The 9,795-nt window shown below is 42.4% G+C and overlaps 1 non-coding gene across 1 annotated transcript; it reads right to left on the reverse strand.

The window, feature by feature from the left end:
* Nucleotides 1-4,459: 4,459 nt before the first annotated feature.
* On the reverse strand, nt 4,460-4,597 carry LOC119945000. Its single transcript, XR_005456136.1, has one exon. It is a non-coding gene; the product is annotated as a small nucleolar RNA SNORA7 (small nucleolar RNA).
* Between the last annotated feature and the right edge of the window lie 5,198 nt (nt 4,598-9,795).

Genomic DNA, 9,795 nt, shown 5'->3' on the forward strand with positions numbered 1-9,795 from the left:
CCAACCATCCTGTTATTATTGCCTGAAAGAGAATCCTGGGGTGGGTGGACCACTGGCCTAACTCATTGTCACTTTTAGTGTGCTCTTCTCCTCCAACCCTCTCCTCAATGACCACCAATCTGGCTTCTGCTTCCTTCACTCCACAAAATCAATCCTCTCCAAGGTAACCAATGGCCACCTTCTTGCCAAACTGGTGGCATCTATTCTATCCTAATCCTCCTAGACCTCTCAGCTGTCTTCAACTCTGTACGTCACCCACTTCTCCTTGAAACTTTATCCAACCTTGGATTCCCTGTCCTCTCTTGGTTCTTTTCCGATTTCTCCGACAGCTCCTTCGCTGTCTCTTTTACTGGTTCCTCCCCTGCCTCCCACCTTCTGACAGTAAGAGTCCCTCAGGGGTCAGTTCTGGGTACCTTTCTATTCTCCAACTAAACCCACTCCCTTGGATAGCTCATTCACTCCCGTGGCTTCAATTACCATCTCTATGTAGATGATTTCCAAATCTACATCTCTAGCCCTGATTTGTTTCCTTCTTTGCAATCATGCATTTCCTCCTGCCTTCAAGACATATCTACCCACATGTGCTGCCGACATCTCTGATTAAACACATTCAAAACTGAACAACTTATCTTCCCATCCAAATCCTGTCCTCTCTGCATCTTTCCCATCACTGTAGACAATACCACTAGCCTACCTATCCCACAAGCCTGTAACCTTGATGTTGTCCTCAACTAATCTCTCCCATTCCACCCACGTATTCAGTCTATCTCCAAATCCTGTCAGTTCTACATTCACAAAATTGCTAAAATCCACCCTTATCTCCAAATCCTGTCAGTTCTACATTCACAAAATTGCTAAAATCCACCCTTTCTTTGCCATCCAAACTACTACCATATTGATCCAAGCACTTATCCTATCTCCCCTTAACTACTGCATCTGCCTCCTCACTGATCTCCTGGCCTCCTGTCTCTCCCCACTCCAGTTCATACTTCAACTGCTATACGAGCCATTTATCATCACCAATCATATTTATTGAGCGCTTACTGTGTGCAGAGCACTGTACTAAGCACTTGGGAAGTACAAATTGGCAACATACAGAGACAGTCCCTACCCAACAGTGGGCTCAACATTCAGTACAGATCTACCAAGTCCTCAAGAACCTCCAGTGGCTGCCCATTCACCTCTGCATCAAACAGAAACTCCTTTCCATTGGCTTTAAAACATTAAATCAGCTTGCCCCATCCTACCTCACCTCACTAATCTCTTAACTATATAGTCCAGCCCGCACACTCCGCTCCTTCAGTACCAGGTTTTTCACTGGGCCCCGATCTCATCTATCTCACCACCTACCCCTTTTAAATGTCTTCCCCCTGGCTTGGAACTCCCTCCTCCATCTCAAAGTGTTATTCAAGTCACATCTCCTCAAATAAGCCTTCCCTGATTAAGCGCTGTTTTCCGCAGACTGCTCTCCCTTCTGCGTTGTCTATGCACTTCATTTGTTCATTCAATCATATTTATTGAACACTTACTGTGTGAGGAGCAGTTGGGAGAGTATAATGCAACAATAAACAAACATTCCCTGCCCACGATGAGTTTACAGTCTAGATGGGTGGGGAGACAGATAATAATACAAATAAATAAATTAGTGCTGAGGGGCTGAGGGGGGGAAGAACAAAGTGAGCAAGTCAGGGTGATGCAAAAGGGAGTGGAAGAAGACTTGCTCCCTTTGCTCTATCCCTCTCCCCACCCCACAGCTCTTGTGTATATATGTATATATTTGTAATTATAATTCTATGCATGGCTCAGTGGAAAGAGCATGGGCTTTGGAGTCAGAGGTCATGGGTTCAAATCCCAGCTCCGCCAATTGTCAGCTGTGTGGCTTTGGGCAAGTCACTTAACTTCTCTGTGCCTCGGTTACCTCATCTGTAAAATGGGGATTAAGACTGTGAGCCCCCAGTGGGACAACCTGATCACCTTGTAACCTCCCCAGTGCTTAGAACAGTGCTTTGCACATAGTAAACACTTAGTAAATGCCATCAATATTATTATCATTATTTTCTAGAATTCTATTTATTTAAACTGATGCTTCTGATGCCTGTTTACTTGTTTTGATGTCTGTCTCCCCCTTCTTGACTGTAAGCCTGTTGTGGGCAGAGATTGTCTCTGTTGCTGAATGGCATTTCCCAAGCACTTAGTACAGTACTCTGCACATAGTAAGTGCTCAGTAAATACAATTGAATGAATGGAGGGCTCTTGAAGATGTGCCTTCAGTAAAGCTTTGAAGTCAGGGAGAGTAATTGTCTGTTGGATTTGAAGAGGGCCAGAGGCAGAATGTGAGCCCACTGTTGGGTAGGAACTGTCTCTATATGTTGCCAACTTGTACTTCCCAAGCGCTTAGTACAGTGCTCTGCACACAGTAAGCGCTCAGTAAATACGATTGATTGATTGATTGAGGGGTCGATGGCGAGAGAGACGAGATCAAGTCACAGTGGGAAGATTAGCATTAAGGAGCAAAGTGTGTGGGCTGGGTTGTAGGAGGAAAGTAGCAAGGTGAGGTAGGAGGGGGCAACGTGACTGAGTCCTTTGAAGTCAATGGTGAGGAGTTTTTGATTGATTCTGAAGTGGATGGGCAAACACTGGAGTTTGGTGAGGAGTGGGGAAACATGTCCTGAACGTTTTTGTAGAAAAATGATCCGGGCAACAGAATGAAGCATGTACTGGAGTGGAGAGGGATAGGAGGTTGGGAGATCAGCAAGGAGGCTGATGCAGTAATCCATGGGGGATACGATGAGAGATTATATTAAAGTGGTAGCAGTTTGGATAGAGAGGAAAGGGCAGATTTTAATGATTGTGAAGGTGACACCAACAGGATTTAGTGACAGGTTGAAAATGTGGGTTGAATGAGAGAGAGGAGTCAAGATTATGGGCTTGTGAGACAGGAAAGATGGTGGTGCCATCTACAGTGATGGTGAAGGTGGAGCCACCTACACTTGAATCTGATTTTCACCCCACCCCCAACCCTACAGCACTGAAGTACATATCTTTAAATTCTGTATTATAAATGACTTATGTCTTCATATTAATATCTGTGTCCCCCCCAGATGGTAATCTCATTATGAAGGAATGTGTCTGCTAATTCTATTGAACTGTGTTTTCCCAAGCACTTAGTACAGTGCTCTGCACATAGTAAGTGTTCAATAAACACCATTAATTGATTGATTATGACAGGAAGCCAAAAAAAATGACCAACAGAAGCCACGCAGGATGGTATAAGGACAACTGTAAGTATTGGGATAAATCCATATTGCTGGAGTAATTCAGTAATTAGCAAGGAAGGTAACATCTGGAGATAGGAGAAAGGACTGAGAGAAGATTTGAGGTAATAATAAAGTTGCTACTTAAGGTCACATTTCATGGTGTATTTCTCAGTTACTTCACCTTGGAAATGACAACAGTACTTGATAAGTAATTTTTACTTGAACTAGCGGAGCAGAAATATTAAGGATATAAGAAACATCAGAGAGACAGGAAAGCAAAGGTCATTGCACATACCTGGTTATTATCACCATTATTGCCCCATTTTTGCAAGAAGGAAATGTCCTTAGCTCTATGTGAGATAAGGAAAGGAAGGTCTTAGCTCAATTACATAAAACAGGGAGAAAGCAATCAAGACATTAAAACAACAGCTGAGAAGGTGGCCTCCATCTCAAGGGTCCTTTGATTTCTGCAAGGAAATACATATGAACGGATGTAACCTAGAACAAAGATTCGTAGTGGAATATCTGGAGAAATGCTGGACTGGGAAAGATAGGAATTCAGGATGGACGAAGCAGAGGATGCCTTAAAGTGGGATCAGTAATCAGTCAATCAATAGTATTTTTTGGTGCCTACTGTGTGCAAAGCAGTATTATCTAGTGGAAAGTGGATGGACTTGGGAGTCAGAGGACTTGAGTTCTAATCCTGGCTCCATCACTTTCCCTCAGTGTGACCTTGGAGAAGTTATTTAATTTCTCCATGTCTCAGATTCCTCATCTGTAAAATGGGGGTTAAGACTGAGCCCTCTGTGGGGCAGAGACTGTGTCTAAACTGATAACTTTTGTATGTAACCCAGCATAGGTACCTGGCACACAGTAAACTCTTAACAAATACCATAAAATAAGAGCACTATACTAATCACTTGAGAGAGTGCAGTAAGGTTAATGGATGTGATCCCTGCTCTCAGAGAGCTTACAATCTACTTGTCTTATGCTGTCGAGCCATATCCGACCCATAGCGACATCATGGACACATTTCTTCCAGAACTCCTCACCTCCATCTGCAATTGTTCTGGTAGTGGATCCACAGAGGTTTCTTGGAAAAAATCTGGAAGTGGTTTACCATTGCCTCTTTCCACACAGTCAACTTGAGTTTCCACCCTCGAATCTCCCATGCCACTGCTGCCCAGCGCAGGGGAGTTTTGACTTGTAGCAGATTGGCTTCCACTCTCTAGCCACTGCCCAAGCTAGGAATGAAATGGGTATGTCTCTGCTTGACTCTCCCTCCCATAGTCGAGACTGGTAGAGTACTGGAAACTTTCCAGGTGCGACCCAGAAAGGGGTACTATCTACTGGGGAAAATAAAATTGAGCATGCCATTCTGGCGGATGACAGAAGAAAAGAAGTTCAGGAATAATGATTCGCGATTCACAACTTTATGCAGACAATGCTCTGCCTGGGCAAACCAAAGACCAATATTTTAACTTCAGGACTTCTAGTCAAAATTATACAACATATAGTTGTGCATACCAGACATCCACTGTTAAAACTTAGGTACTCCGTTCATCTCTTCAGCATAGCTTAGTGGAAAGAGCATGGACTTGGGAGTTAGAGGACTCCCTGCTCTGCCACTTATCTGCTGTGTGACCTTGGGTAAGCCACTTCACTTCTCTGTGCTTCAGTTACCTCATCTGTAAAATGGGAATTAATACTGTGAGCCCCACGTGGGATAACCTGATTATTCATTCAATTGTATTTATTGAGCACTTACTGTGTGCAGATCACTGTACTAAGCGCTTGGGAAGTACAAGTTAGCAACATATAGAGACAGTCCCTACCCAACAGCAGGCTCACAGTCTAGAAGGAGGAGACAGCCAGCAAAACAAAATATATTAACAAAATAAAATAGATAAAATAAATATGTACAAGTAAAATCTTGTATCTATCTTGTATCTAGACTGTGAGCCCACTGCTGGCTAGGGACTGTCTCTATACGTTGCCAACTTGTACTTCCCAAGTGCTTAGTACAGTGCTCTGCACACAGTAAGTGCTCAATAAATATGATTGAATGAATACCCCAGCACTTAGAACAGTGCTTGGCACATAGTACGCACTTAACAAATACCATAATTATTGTTATTATTATTGTCTTATCTCTCTAGACTCTTGGTTTTATTTCTCCGCTTGTGCTCATGGTATGCAATTTGTATACAGTTTGATTCTGCCAGCTTTTCCCCGTTAAATTGTAAATTCCTTGAGAATAGGGATCATGTCGTATATTTTATTTGTCAATCTTCAGTGCTGAGAGTGAAACAGCAAAGCACAGCCTTGACTTCAATGCACCATTGAATGACAGAGCCTCCCTACCAAGTTACCTTATATATAAAGAGGCAGAGTGGCTCAATGGAAAGAGCATGGGCTTTGGAGTCAGAGGTGATGGGTTCAAATCCCAGCTCTGCCAATTGTCGGCTCTGTGACTTTGGGCAAGTCACTTTACTTCTCTGTGCCTCAGTTCCTTCATCTGTAAAATGGGGATTAAGACTGTGATCCCCCCATGGGACAACCTGATCACCTTGTAACCTCCCCAGCACTTAGAACAGTGCTTTGCACATTGTAAGCACTTAATAATATGCCATATATGTATATATGATTTTTGTTAAGCACTGGAGTATACACAAGGTAGTCAGATTTTGTCACGGTCCATGTCCCATATGGGGCTCACAGTCTAAATTCAGATTTTACAGATGAGGTAACTGAAGCACAGAGAAGTTATGTAACTTGCCCAAACTTGCACAACAGACAAGTGGTGGAGTCAGTATTAAAATCTAGATTCTTTTGACCCCGAGGCCCGTTCTCTGTCCACTAGGCCATGCTTCTTCTCCCATCAATTCTCACCCCACCCTCCCTCTGTGTCACTCTGATGGTTCAGACCTGCCTTGCCTGAGCTGGCAATGCCATCAGAGCCTGAAGCAGCAGCCAGAAACATCCTTCTGTAAATTTTAGAACCTCGGGAGGTTGTGGTTGCCGTGAGTATTGGACTCCAGGGAGCCCTTCCTGCCTGATAAGGAATCTGAAAAACAGCCCCTTCAACCATAATGTTCTTGAGCTCTTATGTACATCATTGGTCTTCTATTGTTTTGTATTCATGAATTCAATTTTTCCTCCTGAGACTCATCTCCAGCCTCTCAGCTCCCTCTCCTAGATTGTGTGTCTACTGAGGGCAAGGAACTGTGTTTCAATTATCCTTAATTATATTCTTCCCCTGCTTATATATAGTGTTCTGCCCAAGTTAGGGGCTCAATAAATGCTATTTGATGGGTGGCTAAGCCCTTGTCTGAATGCCTGGAATTTAGATTGCCGCAAACCTTTTCTGTGACTTAGATAGCCTTCTGCAGCGCTTAGTACCTCACTGGATACATATAGGTGCTTAGATTTTGAGTTAGGAATGGTAGGACGGGAATAGTCTTCTCGGGAATTTGACCTTCCTTGGGAGTCCCTCTGACTTCATCTTCCTGGTCTTTGCATTGAGCAGATGGCTCCTTGCATCTCTAAGGCCTCGGCTGACTCCACTACAATCATTCTCAGGTGGATTGGGGAAGAGGAAATGGGAAGGGGAAGAACATTCCCCAGATTTCACTCAAGTTGTCTCCTCTCTAACTGAGAAATTACTATTCCTGGATCCTCAGGTTGCCTAAATCCATGCCATGCCTTTTTTTTCTCTCCTGGATCAGGGACATCAGGTGGTTAATGAAGTGAAATAATGCTGCTTGAAGGATCTGTCATGTTTACCTTGTTAGTTAATGCTGCCAGGATCCCACTGCTTTGTTTTGCTTTTTATCCTTCAATCACTTGGTATTCACCCTCCCCTCAGCCCCACAGCAACTATGTACATATGTGTAATTTCTTTGTTTATAGTAGTATCTGTCTCCTCCTCTACACTCTAAACACTTTCTGGTCAGGGAATATGTTTACCGACTCTGTTGTATTGTACTCTCCCAAGCACTTAGTAGAGTGCTGTGCACACACTAAGTGCTCAATAAATATCAATGATGGATTGATCCCTAAAACTAAACAATTAGATTTCTCCACACCAGCCTGATCTTTATGCCACTCTCATATTTGCAACTATTTTCATTGATTACGTGAAGGAAATACATTCTCCAAGGTATTCTTGAAGGCTTTTTCTTCCTGACTCTTTTAATATACTGATTGTGTGGTAGAAACCAGGCCCTTTCTGGTAATACAAATTGTCTGAACTTTGCAACCTTAATAATAATAATAATAATAATAATAATAATAATAATAATAATGGCATTTATTAAGTGCTTACTATGTGCAAAGCACTGTTCTAAGCACTGGGGGGGGTGTACAAGGTAATCAGGTTGTCCCATGGGGGAGCTCACAGGGCATCCCCATTTTACAGGTGAGGGAACTGAGGCCCTTGGAAGTGAAGTGACTTGCCCAAAGTCACCCAGCTGACAATTAGCGAGCCGGGATTTGAACCCATGACCTCTGACTCCAAAGCCCGGGCTCTTTCCACTGAGCCATGCTGCTTCTCCTTTAGAACACTCTATTACCAGTTCCTGAGAAATGGTGTGGTTGTTTACATAGATATAAAATTCATTTATTTTAGATTTGATTGGGATTTTAAATCAATGACCTTAAATGTAAAGTTCTGACGATTTAACTTAGTCCATTGAAGTTTACAAAGGGATTCATTCATTCAGTAGTATTTATTGAGAGCTTCCTGAGAGCAAAGCACTGCACTAATTGCTTGGGAGAGTGCAATAGAACAATAAACAGACACATTCCCTGCCCATGGTCATCTTACAATCTAGAGGCTTCACAGTCTGAAAGTTGTAAACGTCATGGCTATAGCCATGGCCTACCCAATTTTCTGCAGATCAAGGCCTCTGCTACTGCTGTTGCTGCTGCTGTTGCTATCTAATCTTTCCCAAACTGGAGCAAAGGCTGATGAGAAGGTTTAGTGGTCATTCTCCAGTAGGCAGGTCTCTGTCTGGTGTTGTGGAAATAAAGCACCTAAAAGTGGTGTACCTAACACACTCAGGGCACTTATGGCACTTTTAGACTGTGAGCCCACTGTTGGGTAGGGACTGTCTCTATGTGATGCCAATTTGTACTTCCCAAGCGCTTAGTACAGTGCTCTGCACATAGTAAGCGCTCAATAAATACGATTGATTGATTATGGGGGTGACCACAGTGGCCGGGTAAGGCTCTGATGTCATATGGTTAGGTAGAGAGTCAAAGCCAAGCAATGAAATTCACATAGTATAGTTCTATGAATTTAATAAGTAATTAAAGGTAAAATAAAATTATGGGACTTGGAGTAAAATTGAGTCTTTGGGGAATAACTAAAACATGTCTCAAATGAAAGAATTTGATGCTTTAAATTGAATTTCAATTTTAAAATGAGTTTAAATGGAAGAATTTGATCCTATTGAATCCAAATACTTGACAGGCATCCTAGAACTCTTGGCTGTTATTGTCTCTGCTTTTGTATAAGTGCAAAAAATCAGTATCAATCAATTCAGAATGATCCACTGAAGAAGATATATGGAGACCAAATCAAATATTTAAAGGAATTTTGAATTTAATTTTAAGAAAGTCTGGACTGGATAATCATTAGCGTCTTCATCATTTTACTAGACATTCAAAGTAGAGTACTAAAATGCTGCTGTTTAACTAGTTCTGTGTCCCTGTTTTAAGCTTATGTTTATCAAACCCGTCATCTTTGGCAGCCCGGATGAATTTTTGTCAGTATGAAGGATTTCTTTCATGTAAGCACTTTGTGGGCATGGAACATATCTGCCAACTCTGTTGTACTCTTCCAAGTGTTTAGTACAGTGCTCTGCACAGAGTAAGTGTTCAAGGCCATTGATGGGTCGATGTAAATACTCTTAATGGACACTTTTTGCCATTCGAAGGGGATGCTGCTCAGGTTCAAATGGGAAAAAGCAGAAGGGTTTTGTTAACTGGCCCTAAAAGTGGAAGCTTTGATGCAACTCTTGCTATAACTGAGATTCTGTGCCAGCATTCTGGTTTGAGATGCCCAAGAATCGACAATGTGGGAGGGGTTGTTCTCAAGCCCGAGAATCGACAAATAAATCAATCCACGGCATTTATTGAGCACATCTTGTTGGCCGCGGTGGTGGTGGGGAGGGCAGCAGAGGGGTAGGGAGAGGAATATTTAAGTATTACATCTTGAAGAAAGTTTCTAAATATGCTCCCTACTAAAATTCACTGATTTCTAACGAAGGAAGAAAGCTTCCTCCCTTAGAAACTGTCTATTGTTGTCATAAAAAATTCAAAGCAGGGATGGAAAATGTTTTGATTTTTCATGAGCCCATAAAGCATGGTTTGTGGGGAGCTTTTGTCATAGTCACAGCAAGTCAGAATTTGTTAATGCAAGGCGAGTTGTACCTTGTAATGTGCATTCTATTGAGTGGCTTTGTAATCCTCAGAAATGATGTTGCTATACCTCTCAGATATGTGGCATCCAGGCAACAAATGTAAATCTCCT

Source organism: Tachyglossus aculeatus, chromosome 23 (assembly GCF_015852505.1).
Source record: "Tachyglossus aculeatus isolate mTacAcu1 chromosome 23, mTacAcu1.pri, whole genome shotgun sequence".
Classification (NCBI taxonomy): Eukaryota; Metazoa; Chordata; class Mammalia; order Monotremata; family Tachyglossidae; genus Tachyglossus; species Tachyglossus aculeatus.